This window comes from Oryctolagus cuniculus, chromosome 6, assembly GCF_051225735.1.
Source record: "Oryctolagus cuniculus isolate XC-2025 breed Fujian yellow rabbit chromosome 6, ASM5122573v1, whole genome shotgun sequence".
Classification (NCBI taxonomy): Eukaryota; Metazoa; Chordata; class Mammalia; order Lagomorpha; family Leporidae; genus Oryctolagus; species Oryctolagus cuniculus.
In genome coordinates, this window is record NC_142872.1 from 4,892,598 (window position 1) to 4,919,844 (window position 27,247).

The following is a 27,247-nucleotide window of genomic DNA, read 5'->3' on the forward strand; positions in this document are numbered from 1 at the left end:
CCCCTGCCTCCTCATCAAGATGCACTCAGAGTAATTGGCCAGCCTGAGAGGTTTGTTCACTCAGTGGATACTTGTCAGGATATGAGTCAGAGAAGGGAAGTCCAAGGGTCGTCCATGTCCATGTGCATGTCCATGTCAGGTGGGCACATCGGGGCTGTCACTGTGGCATAGCAGGTAGAGCTGCCTCCTGCAGTGCTGGCCTCCCATCTGGGCACCAGTTTGAATCATGGCTGCTCCACTTCGCATCCAGCTCCCTGCCAATGGCCTGGGAAAGCAGTGGAAGATGGCTCAAGTGCTTGGGCCCCTGCACCATGTGGGAGACAAATGGGGCTCCTGGCTCCTGGCTCCTGGTGTGGCCTGGCCTAGCCCTGGCTATTGCCGCCATTTCAGGAGTGAACCAGTGATGGAAGGTCTCTCTCGGTCTCTCCCTCTGTCTCTGTCTCTGTGACTCTGCCTTTTAAATAAATAAAATCTTTTTTAAAAATGGGCAAATTAAAAATCCTGTACCCCAGAGATGAGATCCGGAGTTGTCTTTACCTGGAGATTTTATGGAGGAAGAAAATGCTTGGCCCTGTGAGGGCTGATCCCTTCCAGGTTGGGCAAAACTGTGCCACACACAAGTCCTGGGATCTCGGTGCCCAGGAGTGTGCTCTTTCTGAAGCCAGTATGTGGGGCAATATTGCAAGCAAAGAAAGAACTCTGACAATAGGAGCATGGTTCCCCTCTAATAAACAAGAACAGGTGGTTGAGCAGCAGGTTCTTAAATACTGTGCCTCTATGGGAGAAGGGAGAGAGAAGACGTTTGCACTTACAAAAATACCCTGCTTTAATAACCACCTTACACTATAAATGCAAATGATATGTTAAACTCGCCAGGGGATGGCTTGATGCTGCCAGAGCTGTTTGGAGAGCAGTAGAGCCAGGTTGGAGGAGCCCTGCTGGGCACTTGTGTGGCAGCACGTTTCCAAAGGCTCAGACAAGCAGCCTTTCACTGTGGGGATTTTCACAGGCTCTTCTGGCCCAACAGTGCTTTCCAAGTAAAGCTTTGTCTCCTGCAGCAGGGACCTTGGTTTGCTCCCGCAGCTGACAGCGGTGGATGAAGGTGCTGAAGGAAGTCCCTTGGAGGCTCCTTGGCCATTTGCAGATCAGCCAGTCTTGTCTTGAGACTCTCAACTCTGGTCATAGACAATCAGTATTCATTTCTCCTTCTTGTTCCGCGTTTCCATGTGTTTCCTTTCAGCACACTTCATCCATGAAGACTCAGAGAACACTAAGTCAGATTCTATATTTGCACATTTGTATGTGCACACGCCCTAACCACTCAATAACAACAAAAGTTCCATGGGTCGAACCCAGTTTTATCCATGCCCCCTCCCCACTGGGTGTACTGCTCGCCCTCCACCCAAATAGGCCACAGCAACCTGCCTCCCCCATGACTCGCCACGTGTTTCTGCTGGCTCCAGGCATCTGTGACTTTTTTAAAGATTTATTTATTTGAAAGAGTTACAGAAAGAAAAAGACACACACAAAGAGAGAGAGAGAGAGAGAGAGGGAAAGAGAGAGAGAGAGAGAAATCGTCCATCTGCTTGTTCACTACCCAGAGGGCTGAAATGGCCAGGCCAAAGCCACAAGCCAGGAGCTTCCTCCTGGTCTCCCACATGGCAAGCACTTGGGTCATCCTCTACTGCTTTTCCCAGGCCATTAGCAGGGAGCTGAATCAGAAGTGAGGCTGCCGGGACTCGAGCCAGCGCCCGTGTGGGATGCCACAATGCCAGCCCCACATCTGCTGTTGACAACAATACTTCAAACAGCTTCAGATTATTTTTCATAGTTTATTGTGTCCTACTTTCTCTGGGCCAAACAATTGCAATCATATTTATTGTCTACTTCTACGAAAACTGCTCTAATTAAAAATAAACACTATAGACAAGTTAGAAGAAATAGACTCCCAAATTTTCTTTATGCTAAAAAAAAAAAAAAACACATAAAAACCAGTGAGCTTCCCTTCAGCATTGCGGAGACTGAGCTACGTGCAAGGCTCTTGCTAAGTGTAAAGAGACTGAGGAGTGAGACGTGGCTCCATAGCCTGTCTGGGTGAGGGGAAATGTATATGTGGAATACAGTAGTGTTTAAAATAGAGGTATACTATGTATATAGTATAAGGTTCAAGGACAAATTTAAGCTTATTTTGATGAGAAAAAGAATAAAGTTGATAGTCTTTTCTATAAGATGCATTTTCCATGAACTTTTTAACTACTCTCCATATGCATGGATTCCAGAAATTTTGGCACACAAATAAACTTAAACTTACCTTTATTAAAAAATTATTTATTTTATTATTTGAAAGGCAGAGCCACAGAGAGAGTGGGAGAGACAGAGTTCTTCCACCCACTGGTTAACTCCTCAGATGGCTGCAACAGCCAGATTGGTCCAGGCCGAACCCAGGAACCTGGAACTCCATTGGGTCTCCCACGTGGGAGGCAGAGGCCCAAGTGCTTAGGCTGTTTTGTGCTGCTTCCCCAGGTGCACTAGCAGGGAGCTGGATAGAAAGTGGAACAGCCAGGACTTGAACCAGCACCCAAATGGGATGCCGGCACTACAGGCCAGGGTTTTAACCTGCTGTGCCACAGTGCCAGCCCTGACTTATATTTTAATTTTAAGTACCCATGAACTTCTTGAAATATACTGTGTATTTTATGGAGACACAAAGGAGGAAATTCAGATGCTTGGGATCATGGGGTTGTCGGAGCAAGCCAGAGAGCTGAGCCAGCATTTTAACTCAGTAGGAAGGTGAAGGAAGCAGACACCACAGGGACAAGGCGAGGTCGTGGTGTGCGGGAGGGGCCACGAAAGCGAAGGTGGAGGCGTAAGAAGGTGTCAGGCGCCGACTTCGTCCCCAGCACTCCTGGAGCCAAGGGTGCAGGCACCGTGTGAAGCACTTGCTGTGTGCGCGATGCAGGCGTGGAGGAAGGGGTCCGGGAAGACGCCATGTCCTCAAGGCTGGCCGCGTCCTGGGGAGCTGAGCCGGCTGAGGTGTGCAGGGCTGGACCAGCGAGCATCTGCAGGCAGGCAGCAGGTCCTGGAGCTCACCTGCTTTCCTCGCTGGGATGAATCTCTCGACCACGAGAACACGTTCAGCAGGAAAAGTGTCCACAGCTGGAAGAGACGTTAGGAAGGCTGTGGTTGTGTCCTAGACAGTTCACAGGCTCAAGCCACTCCAGGCTCCAGTGCTGTGTGCGCCCACAGGCAGCACCCAGCAGTCTGTCCGAGCCACGCCCCTGTCCCCTGGGAAGGAAGGAGGGCGAGGCAGGGTGGGGAGCCATCTTGATTTTCCCCAGGCTCCTGGTCCCAGTGAGGGAGCCGCTGTTGGCAGCCTGGTGGGCCTGCAGGCCTGCTGGGGGGCGGCGGGGGAGGCTGCTGTGGGCCTTTCTTCCCGCTGCCTCCCCACAACGGTTGTTGGTGTTTCCCACTCAGCCATTCCGGCGCTGGCAGAAGCCCCTGGAGACTAAGGAACTTGGCTCCAGAGCCCTGGGCATTCCATCTCGAAGGCGCCTCCGAGTTCTGAAGGACGCAGCTGGCATGCCGGGCCTCTGTTCCCAGCCTTGGTCTGGACACGAGTAGGATCCGCCTCCTTCGGCCTGGGGCCCTCCCCGCCCCCGGTGTGCTGCATTAGGTGTTCCTTGTGCACCCCTAATGTCAGCACCCTGAGCATCACCTGCAGGCGACCCAGGATGGAGCCCAGGAGCCGGTATCTCCAGCAAGCCGCACGTGCCGCGTCTGCTGTGCGCCAGGACGCACACTTGAGAACTGCTCAACCTGGATTCAGGTTTGCGGCTCTTTTTTCCCCCCCGCAAGCAAGTTTTTCTCTGCCCAACTATACCTCGAGATTGCCAGGCATTCCCGAGTCAGGAATGAAGCTTTGTACTTTTTAACTGCAGACAGTTATAAAACAGGTGTCCTCCCGCACCTCAGAATTGCCTGCTGCCTTCTCCTTGGGAGCAGAACCATCTTACAGATTAATTAGTGCTCCACCCACTTGTCACTAAGATGAGTCTGCCCCTGGCATCAGGAGACAGTCCCACTACAAGTCCTTTCACCTCCCGCCACTGTAATCTAGGCCAGAGCCTTGTGTAGGCCCAGATGCCCACTTCAGAGAAACAGGGAAACGACACAGCCGGGGAGCCCCGGCCGTCTTCTTCCCTGAGAAAAAGGGGCTCCTGCCAAAAGCTCCCCACCCCCGCAAGTTTTGGACACCAAGTGCAGTCACCAGGCACCCACGGCGGGAGAACACACTTTGCACTGGCGCTGTGGAGGCTCTGCCGGGGAGGATAGCCTCTGCCCCGAGAAGGCTAGGAATTGGCCCGTTAGTGATCACGGAGGGGAGGGCAGTTGCCGGAGTGAGTCTCGTGGGGTCTCCTCCTCAGCTCAGTATAGGACTAAAAGGCCAGGAAACAATTTGCAAAGGGGCAGAGACTTTTATCTGATTGGCACGTGACAGAGAAAGTGTCTGGTGAGAGGAGAGCGGGCGGAGTGCCCGAGCGGGACACTGGCTTTGAGGAAGCGTCCCGGGTTTTTACGGCATTACTATCTGTTCACTGGTCATCCTACTGGGGGGTTCCCAGTGGACAGGGGTTACATATGTATGTTGGTTGGCTTGGGGCTCAAGGAGATAGCGGGGGTCTCCTGGAGACCTACTGTCTCCTTAGGGGCTCAGCCCCCTCCTCTGCTAGCTCTGCGGGGAAGATTGCAGCTAACTTGAAGGCATGATTTAAAACCGCAAGGTCCCACAAGATAGCCAAGGTCTCCTGGAGCCAGACGGACTCTCCCCAGGGGCCCAGCCCCTTCCCCTGCCAGCTGTGGGTGAGGGTGCACCCACTTGGAGGTGTGATTTAAAGCCACAAGGTCCCACAAGACAGCCAGGGTCTCCTGGAGCCAGTCCAACTCTCCCCAGGGGCCCAGCCCCTTCCTCTGCCCGCTCTGGGTGAGGGTGCACCCCCTGGAAGTGTGATTTAAAAACGCAAGTTCCCACAAAACAGCCAGGGTCTCCTGGAGCCAGTCCAACTCTCCCCAGGGGCCCAGCCCCTTCCCCTGCCAGCTCTGGGTGAGGGTGCACCCACCTGGAGGTGTGATTTAAAGCCACAAGGTCCCATAAGACAGCCAGGGTCTCCTGGAGCCGGTGCGGCTCTCCCCAGGAGCCAGCCCCTTCCCCTGCCCGCTCTGGGTGAGGGTGCACCCCCTGGAGGTGTGATTTCAGTCTGCAAGGTCACACATGCAGCTCAGGAAGCTATCAGTGGGGAGATGCCAGTGGGTCTGGAGACGGGATTTCCAGCCATGGCTGGCAGCCTGCCTGTGAAGGACATTGCACCTGGGTCTGAGGGCCCGCAGACCCCGGCCCCGCTGGCCGGCCTCATGGCCCAAAGTTGATTAAGGAAGGCAGGTAAGGGAGGCATCTCTTCTGCCCAGTGGTCTCTTCCACACCTGCAGCGAGTTTGCCTCCTACAGAGCTATAGGGCAGGGCCGCCGTGCCTGGGAGGGTGGGGAACCCCCAGCCTCCCACTTCCAGTGCCTCCTGACCCCCTGGAATGTGGCTGCCTCCCTCAGTCTCTGCCTGTCTTCACATGGCCTCTTCCCTCCATATCTCCTGTTCCTTTTAAGGACACTCTTTCTGAATTTAGGCCCCATCCCAATCCCTGTTGTATCAGCAAAGACCCTGGTTCTGAATAAGGGTGCGTTCTGAGGTTCCCAGTGACCTTGAATCTGGGAGTGGGGTGGGGAGGGACTCTCCAGGTGGGGAAACACGGAGACATGGGATATCCTGGTCAGGCCACAGCCTGATCACCACGATGAGGGACTCGGTGTGGGCTGAAGTGTTTGCCCAAACCTCAGGCAGTCCCAGCACCCCCTGATAGGCCTTGCTGGCTGACCACCGTGCCATCTGTCACCAGGTCGCCGGGCTTGTACCAAAGTGACCAAAATAAAGTCGTTAGGAGAAGAAGTGAGAAGTACAACCCACTCTCCAGCCTTGGGGTCTCTAGCTGGTTAGAGGACTCCCTCTTTGACATGTGCCTCCTCGTCTGGGCATAGCGACTCGCACGGACTCCCTGGGCTGCTTTCTTAGAAACGCTGTCTTTGACCTGAGTGGTAGCCCCTGAGAGCAGCAAATCGGTTCACAGTGGGTGTCCTTCAGCCAAATGCACGGGAGCGGAAGTGTTTGGGATCGGGAGTTTTTTGGAATTTCGGTATGTTTGCATGTGTACGTGATGAGATACATTGGGGCTGGGCCCCAAGTGTAAACATGAAATTCATTTGGGCTTCCTACACACCTTGTGTGCATAGTAATTACATGCCTGCATTTTTTTTTTTTTTTGAGTGTGACCTGCCGCATGAGGCCAGGTGTGGAGATTTTCACTTTTGGAGTCAGGTCTGTGCTCAGGAAGTTTCAAATTTGGGGGACATTCTGGATTTTAGGTCTTTACATTAGGGATGTTGAATGAGTAAGTGGAGGGGGCCGTGGAGGCGGAAGAAACGCCCCGGGGAAGGTGGGCGTTAACCTAGTGGTGAGACGCCAGTTAAGACACCTGCGTCCTGTTTCAGTGCCAGCTCCTGTACCTGGCTCTCTCCTGACTCCAGCTTCTCGTTGACACAGACCACGAGAAGCAGTGGTGATGGCTCACGTCGTCGGGTCTTTGCAATTCACATGGGAAACAGGATTGAGTTTCCAGCTCCCGCTGAATATTTGTGGCATTTGTGGAGTCAGTAGATAAGTAGGAGCCTTGTCTATCTGGCTCTCTCCCTCTCTCTGTATCTCTGCCTTTCATATAAATATATATTTTAAAATTTATAAAGAAAAGTTCCTGGACACATGGAACTAAAAGACAGATTTCATGGTCGGCATTTAGTGCAGCAGCTAAGACGCTAGTTGAGACGCCCGCATGCCGTGTGAGTGCCTGGGCCCAAGTCCCAGCTCTGCTGACTCCAGCTTGGTGCTAATGCACACTCTGGGAATCAGCAGGGAACGCCTTCAGTGGTGGGGTCCCTGCCGCCCACACAGGAGACCTGCATTGAGAGCCAGGCTCCTGGTTCAGCCTCCACTGTTGTAGGCATTTGGGGGGAGAACCAGGGAATGGCATCTCTCTGTGTCTCTCAAATAAATAAACTTTTAAAAATAATTTATTTCAGAATCCACACGGTGTTTTCATGACATGCATTTTCCATGAACTTTCTGGAGTGCCTTCAGAGCTAAAACCCCGAGTGTGGTGCAGGATAGGAGTTCAGTATTTATTAGGATTCATAACTATTGACTTGTTTATTCTGCATCTTCAACCCTTCTGCTGCTCTTCTAACCACACTCAAGGGTACTCTGTGGAAATTAAGCCTGTGTTAACTTACATTGTTTACAGTTAGATGTTATGAAACTCAGAAATGCGGCACGTGGCTGTGGATGTCTCTTTTCTGTGTTAAAAGCTGCCCGGGGACAAGTAAGTCATTGCCGCTTGGTACACACGCTCTGACAGCGCATGTCACGTGTGTGTCGCTTGTGCACTGGACTCCCAGGCAGCCTCTGGGCTTTGTGCTGTCCACCCTCCTCACTCCACTGCCAGGATTCTGCTGGGTTGGTTTGTTCACAGTTCTTTAAGCTGCAGGAGGAGAGTGTCACAGGGACACAAAGAAGGATTCAGTGACAAATTAACGCTAGTGCAGTGGCCTGCTGGGGACTGCAAGGGATGGTCAGTCAGCATTTCCACAGACAATCCAGTTACCTCTGGTTTCCCTACCTGTGTGAACGGATGCACGAAATAGAGAACAATTCCCAAATGTATGCATTTGCTCCTATTTAAACGTTAAATACCTCAAAGCTGTTGAGTTGTCTGGTTTTCCTAAGTTCTAAGGAAAGCACTTCACGCAGTATGTTGGATCCTCGCAGCACAGTCACGATTCATCAAGTATTTTATGTGGTAGCATTTATGATCAAGGCAAAATGCCTGATTAAACAAGTAATTAGCCTTGAGGAGAGAAGTGAACGCGGCCACCCAATTAGTGAGCCTTGACTGTTCCTCCCAGCGGTGGAGCTGGTCACCCTCCTCACACAGCTGGGTGTTGCAGTGACCTTGTCATGGGCTTTTACACAGTGCCCTCTGCTCTGCACAGGGGCAGAAGGTAAACAAGCACAGTGGTGAGCTTCAACACACAGGCGTGGGACAAAGGTGAGCCTGGCACTCAAGAAATCCAGGTTTTGGGTGGCGCTGTCACTCAAGCCGTGAGACAGAGGATTAATACCTTGCTGACCTCGGCTCCCTCGGTTAACCAACTATGGGCGCTGGACTGGCTGCTCTCTCAAGTCCCTCCTGGTGCTAGTGGTGTGCGAGCTGAGGGACTGCTTCCTCCCAGGGCTGTTGGGAAGCCCCTGGCCAGCGGGCTCTGTGGGCGTCAGGGCGTTGCTTTGCCCGATCTGCTGGGTCTGTGGGCATCAGGGCGTTGCTTTGCCCGATCTGCTGGGTCTGTGGGCATCAGGGCGTTGCTTTGCCTGATCTTGGGTCTGTGGGCATCAGGGCGTTGCTTTGCCTGATCTTGGGTCTGTGGGCATCAGGGCGTTGCTTTGCCTGATCTGCTGGGTCTGTGGGCATCAGGGTGTTGCTTTGCCTGATCTGCTGGGTCTGTGGGCATCAGGGCGTTGCTTTGCCTGATCTTGGGTCTGTGGGCATCAGGGCGTTGCTTTGCCTGATCTGCTGGGTCTGTGGGCATCAGGGCGTTGCTTTGCCTGATCTGCTGGGTCTGTGGGCATCAGGGCGTTGCTTTGCCTGATCTGCTGGGTCTGTGGGCGTCAGGGCGTTGCTTTGCCTGATCTTGGGTCTGTGGGCATCAGGGCATTGCTTTGCCTGATCTGCTGGGTCTGTGGGCATCAGGGCGTTGCTTTGCCCGATCTGCTGTGGTTCCCACTGGCAGCATTCCAGCACATCCGCTCTGCTGTCAGCAGGAAGCAGCCAGGCAGCAACACGGCTCTGGCACAAACCAACCCAGCTGCAGGGTGCCTGCACAGCGCCCCTTTGTGCTTTCCGATGTGGCCTGCTGTTAAAGTGTCACAGCACAATGTAGAGCCACAGTGTGCTGTCTTCTGCCGGTTCCTCGTCCCTGGCTGAGGGGTGGCCGGACAGTGGAAGGGCCGGGAGATGGTCAGAGCAGGAAGCCATCCTGGAGGGCGGGTCATGGACGCCTTTGACTCCCACCAGGCATTCGTTCCTGGTGTTTGCTGCTGCAGGGCTGCAGCCCAGCCTCCTGCCTCACGTGGCGCTGCGGGGGAGGTTGTGTAGCGTCAGTGCCATCCTCCTCTGCACACAGGACAGGTGACCTGGGGGAGGGGAGGCCAGCTGGAGCGCTGCAGGTCCAAGGTGGCATGAGGCAGGGGCACAGGCAGGAGGAGGAAGAGCAGAGTGCATTCAGACAATGGCAACCAGTTCTGGGCAGCTTTCCATTTATTGAAAGAAAAAGCAAGAGGCGGGAGAAGGGCAAGTGGGGTAGGACCGTGTCCTGCTGCCCGGTGCCTTGTAGGATCTCCACGCACAGGCCCAGCTGCAGGGGGCAACCTACACTCCATAACTGGTCCGTGTTGGAGGAGTGGGGCTGCAAGGCCCCCGAGAATGCTCATGAACACACTCTGCATGTGCGAATCTGCTGCTTAGTGTCCAGGAGCCTGACCCCACCCCGTGATGGAGGAGTGGACGTGACCTGACCAGGCGCTGAGCAGCTGGAAGTCTGCCCAGGAGTGAACCCTCAGCAGACCTGCGGTTTTCAATGCTCATTTCGAGGCAGTGTGTGGAAGGGGCATTGCGGTGGGCAAACACGGGGGACTCCTGTGTCGAGAGTGGCCTTGGTGCCAGGGAGCCTCCCAGGGACACAGCAGGAGAGCTGTCCTGAGTCAGAGCTGGGTCACAGGAGAGAGAACACGCAGAGCCAAGTAAAATACTGCAACCCCACAGTTCAGTGCAGCGAGCAGAGAGAAATGGGGCTCACCTCCTGGGCTGGGGTGCAAGCAGCTGAAGGGGCCGTGCTCCTTGCATCCTGTTCCTGTGGTACCTCCTCCCACCCCACCGTCATTTGCCACTGAGGGAACCGTTACGAGGACCAGAGCCGAGGTCTAAGCAAGGGGCTCACTGACAGGCACCAGAGGCCAAAGGTGTACGCCTGCTATGGAGGGGGGGTGTGGGGAAGGAACATGCAGCCACAGCTGCAGCTCTCCAAATAGCCGTGAACAGCCGGAATTCAGAGCATGTGTGGGGCCGGAAGTGACTCCTGAGCACACTGGGTGTCAGCACCAGGTGGCTGATTTTGGGGTGATTTATCTGTCAGCCTCGTGAGAGTAATCACCCCTTTCTGTGAGTGGCTCTTGCTGGCTCATCCTATTGTCTGTCTATTCTGTGTCCTCAGTGTGCCCTACAGGTTGATGACTTGTCTGTGTTGAGCACATCTCATGATTTCTGCTGCGTCTCACCTGCTACTTATGTAATCATCGTCTGGCCAGCATTTCACAAGCTCTGCACTTACTCACCAGCACTGGGTCCCAGTCTTAGGAGCTGATCCTGCTTGCTTGTTTTGTCTTTCATACCAGAATTAAATATCCTGATTACTTCATCAAATAGAGCAAAAATAGAGACCTCTTTGGGGTTTTTTGTAAAAGTGGACACTATAGATAGTGTGATTTTGTGTTTTTTTTTTTTTTAAGATTTATTGACTTTTTTACTTAAAAGGCAGAGTATTAGAGAGAGAGAGAGACTGCCAGAGATTTTCAGCCTGGTAATTCACTCCCCAGATGGCCAAAGCAGCCAGACCTGGGTCAGGCCAGAGCCAGGAGCCGGGAACCCCATCCTGGTCTCTCACATGGGTGGCAGGCTCATTAGCAGGAATCTGGATTGGAAGCAGAGCAGCTGGGACTCAAATGGGCACTCTGCTGTGGTGTGCCGGCATGGAAAGCTTAACCCACTGTGCCATAATGCCGGCCCCAGGTGATGTGGTTTCAGTTAGGGATGTGGCTGTGGAGAGTGCAAAGCTACCCCAGGAGTTGAAATGAGCATGAGTGATGATTGGCAGGACGTGGTCAGCAGATAGGAACGTTGTTGGCTGGCTGACCCAAAGCCCTGCCTACCCCTTCTCCCTGGCTCTGTCCAGTGCAGGGGCCACAAAACCCAAATATCCATGTGCAGCCTCTCCTGGGGCCTGGCGCAGCGTGGCTCACGGTCTTCTGTGAAACTTTTGTTTTTCCTAATAACAAAAGAGACGAACACAGCTGGGACCATCCCTCTTCTTCCTGCCTTGTACAAGAAAGTGATGCTTGGAGCTGTGACAACCATTGTTTACATAGCAGGATGTGAGCAGCTGTTGAGAATGGCGGATTAGCGAGAGAGAGGAAGAGGCTGGGGCTTGATGTCATCTCTGGGCTGCCGCTGCAGCCTGGACTGCCAGCCTCCAGCCTATTGTTTTAGAAGAAGAATGAGTCCCTATTGTTACACTGCTGGGAGCTGAATTCTCTGCCATTTTGAGCCAAATGCACCTTAAATTCTCAGTGAAAAAATTCTCATCTCAATCCAGCTGGCCCTACCTTGCTGCAAACTACAAATTGTAAGGTCTCTTGCCAACCTTCAGACAAGGGGACAACTGTTAGCCTACTCCAGAGCAGATCCACGCCGAGGCTACACCACGACATGGAGCTGGGTTTCCTGTCTCCTCCAGGTCTCGGCATCCCACAGATGCAAACCAGTTCAGCGAGAAGCTAGGAGCCCGAGGCTGAGCGTTTGCGAGAGCCTCGGGTGAGTCTGAGGAGGAGCCGGGCCGAGGGCCGCTGCTTTTACATGAGTGTGGTCACCCTCCTGCTTCTGCATCTTGTAGCCTGCCGAGTTCAGGGCAGGGGGCCAGAGCAGAGCCTGCTGAGGGCACAGGTGCCTATGTCTTCCCCTAGATTCACTGCCACCTGTGACTGGGTGTGGGTGACAGCCATGCCTCGAGGTCATTGAAACTTCATCTGCGTAGCACCGAGGACCAGCTGCCTGGAGCTCCTGCTGTTTACAGATTTTTTCCTACAGAGTCCTCTTTATGTTGAGTGCTTTGTCCAGAGTAGAGCGTTTCTCTTTACGTCTTGGTCAAAGACCTTCTCTCAAGTCTCAGTTCCACCTTTGCTTTGTAATGGCTGTGGTATTTCTAGCTGCAAAACTCAGGTAGGCAAACATGTGAACTCTGTTTCCCATGAGTGATTCATTTACGTCTTACGCCCTCTCTGCTTGGCAGCAGAAGGCAACCTCTGTCCCTGCCAGGCCTCCCCCCACCCCACCCATGCCCTGGGGAGGCAGGCAGGAGAGGCTGCAGGACATCCAGACACCTGAGACGAATCCGTCCCTGCTGGCACCTGCCCCCCCTGGCATCCTCAGCTGTGTCCTTGCTCCAGGGGACACCAGTGGCCAACATCTGTCCCTGCTGGCGTCCACAGAGGCTCCTGCAGGCCCGCACTGGCCTTTGACATAGGACGGTGCCAGCACCTGCTCTTGGGCCACTTCTCACTAGGAAGCATTTCCTCATCAGCCAGACCTCTTCAGGAGACTGCTGCTCCCGTGTGTCCACTCTGAGCTGTGGGAGGCTCAGAGAACTGCCTTAGCCAGCCGTGCTAAGACCTCACACTGGGGCGAAGGACGGGCATCTCAGACTGGCCTCTTCTGCGACCGGGGAGCGACAGACAGACTCTGTCCTTGAGTTTTCTCTTCTCCCTGCCCAGCCCCATCTGCTCATAAAGGAGCTGCCCAGGGTTTTAACTTTCAGCTATAAATCTGGCGTGATGTCATGGCTTCCCACCACTACATGCATTCAAAGAAATAAGGCCGGAGTTAAGAAAGGAAGGAACTGAACCCCCTATGACTTGTATCAAGCCCCCTGGAGACCCATAGCTGCACCATCCCTCATTCTGGACGCAGGATATTTTTAAAAATTTTTATTTGAAAGATCTCCCACCTGCTGATTGACTCCCCAAATGCTTCCAAGAGCTGGGGCCAAGCCACGCCTAAGCCAGGAGCTCAGAGCTCCATCCAGGTCTCCCGCATGAGGGCACAGATCCAGGTGCTTGAGCCAGCACCTGCGCTTGCCTCCTAGCGCGCTCATTACAGGAAGTGGGAATTGGGAGTGGAACCAGGGCTCTGGGCTCTCTAGCAGCTTAATGGCTAAGCCAAATGCCCACCCACCCATAGCATCTGTACCTAGAAAGGAAAGGAGAAAGACACTGGCTGCATGGGTAGGGACAGAGTAGAGAACAAAAAGTGATCCTTTCACATACATTACTAAATGTAAATTAAATTTATTAATACATGAAATCTATTAGAATACATTGAGACTTACAAAATACACCTGTTGACGTGGGAGTCTGCCTCCAAAGTCACACGCTATCGTCCAGACTAGAAAAACTGATGAAAGGCCGGCGCGGCAGCTCACTAGGCTAATCCTCCGCCTTGCGGCACCGGCACAACAGGTTCTAGTCCCGGTCGGGACGCCAGATTCTGTCCCGGTTGCTCCTCTTCCAGTCCAGCTCTCTGCTGTGGCCCGGGAGTACAGTGGAGGATGGCCCAAGTGCTTGGGCCCTGTGCCTGCATGGGAGACCTGGCTCCTGGCTTCGGATCAGCGCGGTGTGCCGGCCGCAGCGCACTGGCCGCAGTGTGCCAGCCGCAGCGGCCATTTGGGGGTGAACCAATGGAAAAAGGAAGACCTTTCTCTCTCTGTCTCTCTCTCACTGTCCACTCTGCCTGTCAAAAAAAAGAAAAAAGAAAGAAAGAAAGAAAGAAAGAAAGAAAGAAAGAAAGAAAGACAGACAGACTGAACAACCAGGAACAACAGACGGATCCTCCCCAGCGGCAGGAGATCCACACTTAGTTTTCCCCTTACGTCACTTTTCCCACATTTCTCAAATTCTACTGTGAACTTTTTGCCTTATGTTTTATAATAAAAACAACTGCAAAATGCCCACTGAATCTCTTAAAAAGAAGGCATAAAAGAAAGAACACTGAATCTGACCATGTGACACAGGCTGAACATCCCTAGTAATCTGAAATACTCCAGGGTCCAAGACTGGTTGAGCACCAACCACACACACACATGTCTGGTGCAGTGGTTAAGACACTGCTTGGCGGGATACACAGCAGACTCATAGAATGGCAAAAGCCCTAAACAGCACTCTGGCCTCAGAATCAGCCCTTAAGGCATCCAGATCTGGCTAAAAAGCCCATGAGAGTTTCTGAGGCATGAAAAGCCAAGACACCATGGCGAAAAATGACCTAAATGTGAGATCCCAGAGTAAAGAATGGGCCATCAAAGAAGGAGGTACCTTTCTCTGAAGGGAGGAAAGAACTTCCACTTTGATTATGGCCTTGTCTAAATAAGGTCAGAGTTTGTGAACTCAAGAGGCTTCCATAGCCTTGGCAAGAGCCTCGGGTGATTACTGACGTCATAAATAAGGGTGTCAATTGTTAAGTCAACAACAGGAGTCACTGTGCACTTACTCCTCATGTAGGATCCTTGTGCTTAATGTGTTGTGCTATGAAAATTAACAGTAAAAATAGTCTTCAGGCCAGCGCCGCAGCTCACTAGGCTAATCCTCCGCCTTGGGGCGCCGGCACCCCCGGTTCTAGTCCCAGTCGGGGCGCCGGATTCTGTCCCGGTTGCTCCTCTTCCAGTCCTCTGCTGTGGCCCGGGAGTGCAGTGGAGGATGGCCCAAGTGCTTGGGCCCTGCACCCCATGGGAGACCAGGAGAAGCACCTGGCTCCTGGCTTCAGATCAGCGCGGTGCACCTGCCACAGCGCACCGGCTGCGGCGCACCGGCCGCGGCAGCCATTGGAGGGTGAACCAATGGCAAGGGAAGACCTTTCTCTGTCTCTCTCTCTCTCACTGTCCACTCTGCCTGTCAAAAAAAAAAAAATAGTCTTCAAACAGTACTTTATACTTTGTGTGTCTGTGTGGGTGCAATCTGTTGAAATCTTTACTTGGTATATACTAAGTTGATCTTCTGTGTGTAAAGATAGTTACAAATGAATCTTAATGAAAAAAAGACACAGCTTGGGATGCCACATCCCTTGTCAGATTGGCTGGTACTGAGTCCCAGCTCCACTCCTGATTCCAGCAACCTGCTAATGTGCACCCTGGGACCAGCGGGTGATGATTCAAGGAATTGGGTCCCTGCCACCCACAAGAAAGACCTAGATTGAGTTCCTGGCTCGTGGTTTTGGCGTGGCCCAGCCCCAGCTGTCACAAACATTTGGGGAGTGAACCAGAAGATGAAAGATCTCTGCTTCTCTCTCTGTGTCTTTCAAATAACATATATACACGTGTGTGTGTGTATATATATATATAGGTATAGTTAAAACTTTGGATTTTTTATTTTTAGGTCAGAGATTTCAAATGATAAGATTTAAGTAAATATTCCAAAATCAAAAAACTCCAAAATCTGAAACATTTTATTCTCAAACATTTTGGATAAAGACACAACCTGTATAAATTTAAATGTCAAAAATATAATAAACAAAATAGAAAAGTGACAGAAAAAATGTTCACAGATGTGAGTATAACAGAAAAAAATGCTCATGGGAAAAAATAGAAATGCAGGCAAACACCTATTAACAAAACAATAGAAGCAAACAGCCAAAACCATAAAAAGAATCTCACCCAAAATTAGATGTGCATATCAAGGCAAAGCTGAGATACCACTTTTATTTGTATTTGTGAAGTGAAAATGTATTAACCTTACTATTGGTGAGGACACAGAGGTACTATTGTGATGAGCATATGAGTTTAGTAACTTTCCGGAGGAATTTGATAAATTGGTCAAAATTAAAAATGCAGTGGTCAGCATTGTGCCACAGCAGTTTAAGCCACCGCTTGGGAGGCCGCTATCCCATATTGGAGTGCTGGTTCAGTCCCTGTTGCTGTACTTCTGATCCAGCTTCCTGCTCATGTGCCCAGAAAGACAGCAGATAATGGCCCGAGTACTTGGGTCCCAGTCATCCCTGTAGAAAACCAGGATGGAGTCCCTGCATCCTGGCTTTGGCCTGCTCCAGCCCCAGCTATTGTGGCCATTTGGGGAGTAAGCCAGCAAGTGGAAGATCGACCTCTTTCGCTCTTCTTTTCAACTAAATAATTTTTTTTATTTCTTTGACAGGCAGAGTCAGACAGTGAGAGAGAGAGAGAAAGGTCTTCCTTCCATTGGTTCACCCCCCAAATGGCTGCCATAGCTGGCACTGCGCCAATCCAAAGCCAGGACCCAGGTGCTTACTACTGGTCTCCCATGGGGTGCAGGGCCCAAGGACTTGGGCCATCCTCCACTGCACTCCCTGGCCACAGCAGAGAGCTGGACAGGAAGAGGAGCAACCGGGACAGAATCCGGCGCCCCGACTGGGACTAGAACCCGGGGTGCTGGCGCCGCAGGCGGAGGATTAAACTAGTGAGCCACGGCACCGGCCAGTGATATTTTTTTTTTAAAGCAAAGATACAATTCTGGAACCCCTTGCAAAAGTAAAGCAATGGAGAAAGACATGAACAAGTGCAGTCACTGCAGTGACACCTGTGACACGAGAAGTGGAAACAGCTCCGCTGTCTGCAGGGAAACTGGAGGACCCACCCCAAAACCCAGGAGCCCCTCCCGGAGAGGAGCGGGGGAGCAAGTCTGCAGGCAGCACGTTCTCAGGAGTTCTCGGGGATCCCATCCCTGCATTCTCCATCTGCCACTTCTCAGTTACCTCAACTTCAAAGAAGTGTCCGTGTTTAATGAACACATTCTTGCTTTTGGTCGCTCAGCTAAAAGCATTGCTTCTGATGAACAAGTGGCACATTAAACGGAAACAGTTATAGCTGAGACGGAAAGTGTTTGGAAGGAGAAGGAAAACGGCCTTGAGGAGGTGGACGTGATGACCACTGATTGTTCCGGAAAAGAAAGGACTGACCTTTCCCGCGGGGCGAGGCTGTCAGCCATGGCACCCGTGTCCCACCACCTTGTGCCTGCGCTCCGCGGCTACACGGAGCAAAGCCTCCAATGACCTGAGCTGTGCCAGGGCCCTGGCTCAGCTAACCAGGTGATCCCTGGGTGATCTGCTGAGAAGTCTGTGGGTGAAATGCCTGGCACCACACCTGCCTGTGACGAGTGGGCAATCGCAATTATTATTAATTAGTTACTCATCTTTGAAAATGCTGTTGTTCCTTAAATGTGTGAGCACAACACTGGCTTCACCACCTTTCCCAAGCTGCTATAGCAGAAGAATCGTCCAGGGGTTAAGCACAGCAATTACATGAAGAATGAGTCCCTGTTGGCAACGCTACTGGACTTGAAGACTTTGTTATTCAAGTGAAGGCTCCTGTCTGGGAAGATGACACGCAGAGCCCCATCAGCTGCAGCTGAGACGTGCCGGGTGACAGGAGTGTGTGTGTTTCAGGTGGGCTTGAGTGCATCTTACGGGTTTCAGACCCCTCAGTGTGTGTGACCTGGCCGCTTTGCTCAGTGTCAGGTCATTGTCTCGTTGGGAATGATTTGTCACACAGTGTGTATGACCTGGCCACTTTGCTCTCCGTGTCAGGTCATTGTCTCGTTGGGAATGATTTGTCACACTCCCTTGGGGGAGAGGGGGCGTCTCAGCACAAGTTCCTTGAACTTGACGTAGGAACTGTTGTGTGGGCAATTTATTCAGAGAAGGAGAGCGTGCACTCAGGAAGAGCCTGGAAGGGAATGGAGGAAGCAGAACAGGGGAGGGAGGAAGCAGGCAAATATGTGGTTTCAGAAGTCTGGCCTCGGCCTGAGCTCGTGCAACCCTGGAGTGAGTTGAGCTACAGCTTGGGGTCAACCCGCCGGAGTCCAAGGCTCTGAGAACTCCGAGTCTGTGTCCGAAAGCCCAAACCCAAATATATCTGTGTGTGCGAGCCAGCAGGAAATGGATGTCTGGGCTCAAGTAGAGGAAGTGAATTTGCCCTTCCTGCCCCTTCCAGTCCTGTGCAGGGCCACACTGGACGGGATGCCTGCTCATGCTAGGCCTCCAGCTGCCTCGCTCAGCTCATCAATGCAAACACAGGTCTCTTCGAGACGCACCTCACCCACATCCAGCAGTAATGTCCCACCAGCTGGCTGGGCATCCATAGGCCAGTCACACTGACATGCAAAACTAACCATCACAGACCCCAGTGACATCTGCCTCGGAGCACAGATGAGGAGTCCAGTTCTGGACCATCGCTCAGGACACGGGGAAGCATCCTTGACCCCTGCCACGCGGTCATGGCTGGCAGCTCTCAGCTGCTCCAGGGCTTCTCCGTGATGAGAACAATGCTGTCAGAACTGCCCAGTTAGCTGTGGGGACACTGGACTTACAAGGAAGCTCTGCCCACGTGCTTACTGTTTTTGTTCCCCTATTTAATAATTACTAATATTTTAAGGCACCCTCAGTAGAAAATAACATATCAAAGGCACAGTTCTTGTCCTGTAAATGCTTGCATTTTGCAACGTGATGCCATCAGGAATCGTCCAATAAGATCACGAGGATGACATCATTAACCATATGAGCCCCACGGGGGGTTTTAGGTGTGAAGCCCACAGGGTGAAGCCTTGATTTCGATGAGTCATGTAGGAAAGGTCACAGGGCAGTTCGCTAGGTGCATGATGTTCCATCGCTACAAGAGAAGTAAGTAAATCCTGGCTGTGTGCTTCAGGAACCCGTTCTCCCAGATTGGCAGGTGACAGAAGAGCAGATGACACAGATCAGCGCTGGCTCCTGCAGCCTGCCGGTCCCAGCGTATCACTTCCACAGCTTCCGGTCCCCCATTCTGCATGCCGCTGGAGGATTTCATGACGTGAACGGGTGACCATGTGCAAAGTGAGGTCTGCTGTCCACTGTGTTCACGTCCAGTAGTACTCACGCTGCGTGGAGCTGCAGAGCCTGGGGTGGGGGTGCTCCTGTCAGGATGTGGGTCACTTGGCACAAAGGCTGGGAGGACCCGAGGCCTGCGGTGACTTCAGGAGAGGGAGGAGGAGTGATTGTGTCCTGTCTTCCACTTGAGAGGGCCCTCCACAGCCAGCAGGGCTCAGGAGGCCCCAGCGGTCAGAAGAGGGCTGAAGTCGTCCCAGGCAGGCGTTGTCTTTGCATCTGTCATTGGGTCCTTCATCTGCACGCGGAGGGACCGTGGCTCACAGACTGGAAGGACCTGATCCTTGATCTTGTAGTTCATTTTCCCAGTGTCCTGAACGCCCAGTGTTGATGTCCTGCAGGCTGATTAATTTTAACGTATTCACATCTAGGTCCGCAGTGTGAAAGGCTCGCTTCTTAAGCAGTGTGTGTTTCTAAGCCACCTCAAGAAGTCCCTACCGATTCTCAATTCCCACTCTTTCAAGTCAGCGATTTAGTGAGAAAATTTTGAGTCCTGGCTTCTCTACAGCCCAGATCTCTCAAACCAGCGTTCCGGAGCAGCTCCAAGGGTGCTGCCTGCTGCTCTCTCCTTGCCACTGAAAATGGTGTGGTGACAAATTTCGCCTGAAGCCCAGCGGTGAGCACGAGACTCTCTTGGGGAACCTGATAAAGCACAGGTGTCTAAATACACCCCGGAAATGATGAGTTATTAGGTCCAGGGTGGGGCTCAGAAACTCCCAGCTAACAAGCACCCTGGCAGGTTCTGATACAGGCACGGAGCAGTCGGCTAGTGCCACAAGAACACTGAGTCACTGTCCCCATGCACATCTAAGTGGCAGACAGCAGCGAGCCCCTCCCTGTCGCTCACCCATCTGTGGATACACTGGGATTCGGCTTGTCTGGGCTGCACCTGGATGCCAGCTGCTGGTTGATCCAGGTCTCCTCCACTTGCTGGTCATCCTTGACCAGCCTCAACCTCAGGCAGGTTCGTCTCACTGAGCAGAGCAGGTGTGTGAGGGGGTGAACCCTACCACCCAAGCATGCACCAAGCCTTCACTCGCATCTTGCCCAGTAACATGCACTGGCCTAAGGCACCGCAGTGGCCAAGGTTAAAGTCAAGGGAGAAGTCCACTTCCTTTCTTGAATTCCAGCAGAAAGAGTCAATATTTGCTGAATAATACTGCAGTGCATTACAAAGTAGCCAAAAACTGTGAGCATTAGAAAGCACTGGGGCGGTGTTCTGACTGCGTTCAGTGCTTGCTATGTCAGCATCCTATAGGGCACCACTTCAAGTCCTGGCTGCTCTGTTTCTGGTCCAGCTCCCTGCTAAAGTGCCTGGGAAAGCAGTGGAGGATAGACAAGAGTTTGAGCCCCTGCCTTCACACAGGAGATGCAGATGGAGTTTCGGGCTCCTAGCTTCAGCCTGGCCATTGCAGCCATCTAGGGGAGTGGACCACAGAGTGGAAGATCTCTTTCTCTGCCTCTCCCCTCTCTGTCACTTTGTCTTTCAAATAAATAAAATAAATCTTTAAAAAATACAGAGTTTCTTGAACTATCCAGAGAAGGGGAATGAAGGTCAATTTTTGACTTGGTTGTTTATGTGAGAAACATGAGTGACTACCAAATGCCAGACAGACAGATAATTAGCTATTGTCTGTCTGTAAGGAGTCCAGTGCAGAGACAGATAAGTAAATAGATAATTACAAGGCCATGTGCAAGGTATCAAATAACAAAAGTGACAGGAGAGTTATTGTTAAAAATGTAAAACAGACCAGGAAAGCCGAAAGTAATGCTCTCTGCGAGCCAGAAATTATGAAGAATTCTTAAAACAGAGGGGACAGACAGGGTGAGACGATGAGATAAAAGCAAGTCCCAGGATCCCAGCGGAGATCGCGGCAAGTGAGCGCAGTGGCTCCTGGGATGTGTCAGATGCAGCATGTGGATATGAGGGCAGTGGGAGACCGGGGCTACCTTCAGCTGAGCAACCAGCGAGAGCCCCTGCAATGGTGCTTATCAGCCCAGAGTGGGCCCTCATCTGACCCTGGCCCATTTGGATCATCATCCCACTTGTGCAGGGAGGAGTGGGGTGGGAGCCACAGGGACTGCATGGGAGGGGTGCAAGGCACTGGCCAACGACCAGAGGACCCTATGCTGGAGTCCTAGACAGTTGTGCAAACAGACTCACTTAGTGGGCATGGGAAGACCTTCAGGATACATGCTGGATAAAATAAGGACATGCAAAACGGTTTACACAGGACATTCATGCGAATGAATGATGCATTTCTATATGTACAATTTTACAGATGAAATGCCTGGAATCATTACCGCAGGCCACACCTCAAGCCCCTCACAGGGACCAGCGCCTGCCTTGGAGTGGGGACGAGGACTTGGGGAGCAGGCATTACTGAGAGTGACTTCAGGTTTGTCTCTGTCATTCAAGCCTGACTTTCTCTACTCTCCAGAAATCCCAGCACAGCAGAGTCCTTGAGGTAGGGGAGAGGCAGAGCCTGTGGACCCCTGGGATGTTGGGGGGCAGGCATGTGGCAGGGGGTGGGGGGAGGCAGTGATGTGTGTGATGGTGCCCTTCACCAAGAGAGGAGACATGGAAAGAGGAGCTGGTGGACAAAGGTTATGGGATCATCTCGCACCTGCTGGTCGTGAGCACACAGGGAGAGGGGCCCAGCAGCAAGCCCAGGGCCCAGGCCGAGCTCTCCCTGTTCTCTGCCCAGGGAAAGCTTTTGGCCCGTGCGCGGCACATTTAGAAGAAGGAGCAATCCTAGTGCCTGGTGAGCTCCGGAGGAGGGTGGTTTTGTTCTGGGCTTTCTGTAATACATGACATGTAAAATGACACGAGCTGTGCATTTTGCTACAAAGAGACTAGAAACTTACTGCCAGACAGCTAAAACCAGAAAATGCACAGACGGACCCTGGGGATGCAGGCTCACCAGGGCCAGGACTGTGGGCAGGGGCAGAGGAACCCCCTCTTGGCAGCCTATCCCAGCCTGCCTGCACCTCAGCTCTGAGGCCCACACGGCAGTCCCCACCTTCGCCCCCAGGCTCAGGGTTGGCAGAGGGGGTAAGCACTGGAATCAGGGCCCACAGTCCAACACCGGAGTCAGCAGCAGGAACCACACTTGGCACCTGGCCCCGGGGTGCGAAGGAGCAGAAAGAGCCCTTCACCCGGGTGTTCTCACCTGCAAAGGGGAAGCTGAGACAAGGGCCGCTCCCCTGCCGCAGAGAAGCCGAGCAAGGAAACCACCCTGTGCCTCGCCACAGCTTTCTGGGCATCCTTCCCGCCTTTGTCTCTCTGTTTCCTGCCCATTGGAACGGGGCTGTTCAAAGAAGCACCTGGCCTTGTTTGTCAGAGCAGAAACAGAAAGCGTGGACCCTGAGCTCCTGTCGCGTCTCCTGCTGCTAACCGAGCAGAGCTGCGAGACCCATCCTCTTGAAAGAGGCTCGAGCCAGGCTGGGGATAGAATAGCACCCAGTGGGTGTGACGGGCTCCTGGCAGGAACCCCCCCAGCACCTCCCTCTGGAAAGAGCGGGCAGCGAGGCCATCAGCAAGGAGTGAGCGAAAGTGAAGCAGTGTGGAGGCTGCGGGGGACAAAGGCCCCTCCCAGCCAACACTGAGTGACCAGCAAGGCTTCTCTCGTGGTCTCCAGGATTTGGTTATGAGGCTCACCTGATGGACAGGTAGGGTTGGAAGGGGTGGAGGCAGCATTGGGCCTACAGCTGGGGGTACCCTATCCACTATGGGAATGTCTGGGTTCTGGCTCCCCATTCCAGCTTCCTGCTAAAGTGCACCCTGGGAGGCAGCAGTGATGGCTGTGGTACTTGGGCCCCTGCCACATGCATGGAGGCCCCAGTTGAGTCCCTGGCTCCTGGCTTCAGCCTGGCCTAGCTCCAGCTGTTAGCATTTGGGGGAGTGAACCAACAGATGGGAACCCATTCTCTGACTATAAGTCTGTCTCTTTCTCTGCCTCTCAAACAAATAAGTAAAAATTTAAAAACACAGAAAAGGGGCAGAGACTGTGGGATGGACATGTTTTGCAAATTCTAAAGGTAAACAGTTTCTGTTTTCAATCTGCAGAAGAGGAGCAAGTTTGGAGATGTGAAGTTCCTGGTTCAAAACACGGAGCTGAAGAACAGCCGTGTCCCTGCAGGTGAGTGACAGGAAACAGCTGGCATATTCAGCCAGAAAGGCCACGTATTGGAAGGGCACTGAATCCAGAGAGGGTGGGTACCTAGAAGCCAAAATGGGAAAACGGGCAGGAGGCAGGAGGGACCCAAGGGAGGCTGGGGTGATTGTGCCGTCCCGCCCAGGGGTCACCCCTTTCCAGTCATACCCAACCCTGCTCATTCCATGGTGGACAAGACTCTGTCTCCAGTGCTTAGTGCCCCCTCAAGTCTGCCTTCAGTGGGCCAGGGTTGGCTGCCATGGGAAAATGAGGTGCTGTGAGAAGTGGCAAAAACAGTCAAACGTCCACACCGAGAGCCAGGGCCAGGCTCACAGACCGCTGACGCCGATGATTGGCTATTTCACTGCAACACGTGGTACAAGCCCCGTTCCCCCGGGGACGCGCAGCAATGTCTGAAGACAGTGTTGGCTGTTACAGCTGGGGGCAGGGATACCGACATCCGGTGGATCTGATCTTACCATGCACAGGGCAGCCCCCACAAGAAAGAATGGTGCAGCCAAACATGCCAGGAGTGACAAGGTACAGGCAGGGCCAGGGGACCAAGACACCACATTGTGGGTTCCAGAAGGTTCTATCACTTAATTTGGTGGAAGTATGGATCACACACCGAAAACCGAAAGAGGGAGAAAGCTTGAGATCAGGTGCTGTGGGGGCTTGGGTGCCTGGCCAAGCAGTCTGGCTTGCATTTACCAGTTTGGGGCACACCTTAGCCCAAAACTGGAGCCTCATGGCCTGGGTCTGGCAGGTCCTGGGTGCTAGAAGCCTGGTGGAGCATGAACGGCGTGACCGATCCCATGGTCAGCAGCGCTGTCTCCCTGTTCTGCTGATGTCACTGCTATAGAAGTTGGAAAAGCTGCGGCTTCCTAGAGTAGAACCTGCTACAGGGACCAGCTCTGTCTTCAACGTTCTCTAGCCCCTGATCATCTTCATTCTTTGCCAAATTTAAAAATTAGTACTTTTCACTGATTCACATTGTTTCACGTCTCTAAAATCAGGATGTTCTTACAATCAATAGTCCACCCTAGTGTAACTGAAAGCACTGTATTCTTTCTTTGGGATACACCAAAGAATGGCCCTTAGATAAGCAGCCCTTCAATGAAATGTGATCCATTTGCTGTTTCCCTCGTTGCCATTGGTTACATTTTATTCTCACTCGTTAACGCGCCGGCTGCTGGCCTGCCTGGTGGGTTTTAGTGCTGAGCTCTGGCAGGAGGCTGAGAACCACCCGGAACATCACGGTGGCACTGGCCTCCGTCCTCTCTGTTTTGTGATTAGGATTGCAGCGCTCACGGTGCACAGAAGAGGTTCTGTAACCGAGCGACCGTCTCCCCACTGTGAAAGTCCAGCGCCTGCCCCCAGCGAAATGCTTCGTTCCCTTTCCAAGGCTTTCAGAGAGTTTGTGAAAGGAACATTCATTCCGCTCGGCCTGCTGTGTACACGCTTTGGGGCTGGCCTTGCTCTATACAGACTGCCCTGGTCCAGCACTAGATAATTTTATTTGTATAAAGGAAGTGGAGTAAAATTGCCTTCTCCATCCTGTTTCTCATTGTCAGCCTCTCCCAGGGTTTCCTCCTTTGCTTTTTTACTAATATGCAGTGAGACCCATTGTCCTCCACCCATGGCCCAAGAAGCAGAGGCTAAGGGACACCAAAGGAGGCGATGAATAGCTGGAAGCTTCAGCGAGTGTGAACTTGCAGGAAATATTTATGAGCTGATTTACATACTAATGAGCTGGAAGCACCTCAGCTGGGCCGTAGTGGGGGCAGCCGTGTTTCAGGCTGCTGCACAGATGTTTCCAAGTGCTGTGCCGTGAGAGGGTGACGCGTTCCCACCAATTTTCAGTTTGTATTTTGACCGCAGTGCTCACCAGTCAATTGGAATCCCGAGTTGGAAAATGTGTCCAGAGCCGGAGCATAAAAACCACTGCCCCACGCCTTTTGATGAACGGCTACAGGATTGGGACCGACCCTTCCGGTTTCCTTTCCTGTCCCCTCAGGAGTCCTCCCACAGCCTCCCGGCAGGCTGGTCCTCTGCAGCACAGGCTGTCCAGAGCAGAACGAGAAGTCGTTTATCTGCCAGTGTCCCTTGTGCCAGCATGACTGCAGGAAAATACTGCGGTTGCCTGTGGGCTAGAAAAGATAAAAACACTTGCTATTAGAGTAAAGCAAATTTCATTTCCAAAGTGCTTTTTACACACACTGCCTCAGGCGTGACAATCTGCTGACTTCATCCAACACAAACAACTGGCTCTTGTATTTCAAAATCATTCTCCCAGGTTGCTGAGGGCTTTTAGTCTGGGACTGGGGGGTGGGGGCAGGCATTTTTGCTGCCATTAAGATACTAAGTTCAGCAGGGAGTGAAAAACTAGGAAGACAAGGCAGAGAGTCTCTGGAAACCTGGGCAACTTCAGACTAGGTTAGGGAGCTTGCTTTACCTCCTGGAGGTTAAGTGGCAGAGCCTTGGACCACCTCTGAACCCATGCACTTGCCACATGGCATGCCCATGGCATGCCCAAGGCACCAGGCTGCCACCCAAAAGGGAGGTGGGGCGATGAGGCAAAGTGTAAGTCAGCACCGCCCCCCCCCACAAAAAAAACAGTAATCTCAATGAGTGCTTATTTCTAAAAATCAAAATGAGCGTAAAACTCCGGTCGTGTGATGCCTCCAGCTTTGTTCTTTCTGCTCAAGGTTGCTTAGGATATTCCGGGTTGGTGGTGGTTTCATTTAAATTTTAGGAGGTTTTTTCTATTTCTGTGAGAAATGTCATTGGAATTTTGATAGAGATTACCTTGAATCTATGCATCACTTTGGGCAGTATGGACATTTTGATTTTGAGAGTTATTTATTTACTTGAAAGAGTTACAGAGAGGGAGGGAAAGACAGAGATCTTCCATCCACTGGTTCACTCCCAAGATGACCACAGGGCCAGTGCTGGGCCAGGCTGAAGCCAGAAGCTTGTTCCAGGTCTCCCAGGAGCGTATCGAGGGCCCAAGCTCTTGGGCCATCCTCCACTGCTGTCCCAGGTCATTAGCAGGGAGCTGGATCAGAAGTGGAGCTGCCGGGACATGAACTGGCACCCATCTGGGATGCTGGCGTCAGGTGACAGCCTTACTCACTACACCATGATGCCAGCCCCAGTGTGGGTATTTTAGCCACTAACTCTTCCACTCCGTACCTATGAGATATTTATTTGTGTCTTTCATCCATGTTTTATGGTTTTCAGTGTAAAGTTCCATTCCCTCCTTGGTTAAGTTTGTTCCTAAGCATTTTATTATCTTTTTATAGCTATTGTGTGTGCTATTGTTTTCCTGATTTTTTCTTGGATAGCTTATTATTAGTTTGTAGAAATGCAACTGATTTTTTATGTTGATTTTATATCCTGAAGCCTTTCTGAATTCATTTGTGAGTTCTGACAGGTTTTTTGGTGAAATCTTTGGGGTTTTCTAAATATAAGGTCATGTCATTCACAAAGAAGGGCAATTTGATTTCTTCCTTTCCAGTTGGGATGCCTTTCACTTGTTTCTCACACCTGAGTGCTCTGTCTAGGACTTCCATACTATGTTGAGTAAAAATAATGACAGTAAGCATCCTTGTCTTGTCCCTGGTCTCAGACAAAAAAAAAAAAAAAAAAAAAAAAAAAAAAAAACTTTCAGCTTTTCACTATTGAATATGGTGTTCACTGAGTTTTTAATAAATGACCTTTATTGTGTGGGGGTACTTACTTCTTTCTACACTTGTCTTCAAAACATACTATGTAGCTACAGTAATTACTGGCATAAAAGCGTACTCTGTAGCTACAGTAATGACTGGCATAAACACAAACACACCAATGGAATAGAATAGAGAACCCTGAATTAAACACACATACTTATGGTGAATTGATTTTTTTAAGATTTATTTATTTGAAGACAGTTACAGAGAGGCAGAGGTAGAAAGAGAGAGAGGTCTTCCATCTGCTGGTTTACTCCCCAAATGGCTGCAGCTGCTAGAGCTGGGCCAATCAGAAGCCAGGAGCCAGGAGCTTCTTCCAGGTCTCCCATGCAGGTGCAGGGGCACAAAGACTTAAGCCATCTTCCACTGCTTTCCCAGGCCATAGCAGAGAGCTGAGCTGAAAGTAGAGCAGCTGGGTCTTGAACCAGTGCCCAGATGGGAT

At 52.0% G+C, this 27,247-nt stretch overlaps 1 protein-coding gene across 1 annotated transcript in view; it reads left to right on the top strand.

Annotated features, from left to right (window-relative positions):
- Positions 1 to 22,246: 22,246 nt before the first annotated feature.
- The window catches only part of APC (APC regulator of Wnt signaling pathway), a 181,070-nt gene continuing 176,069 nt past the window's right edge, over positions 22,247 to 27,247 (top strand). Inside the window, exons 1-2 of the mRNA XM_070075972.2 lie at positions 22,247 to 22,589; positions 22,987 to 23,059. The gene's annotated coding sequence lies outside the window, so the exon portion shown is untranslated. The remainder of the gene's footprint in view (positions 22,590 to 22,986; positions 23,060 to 27,247) is intronic.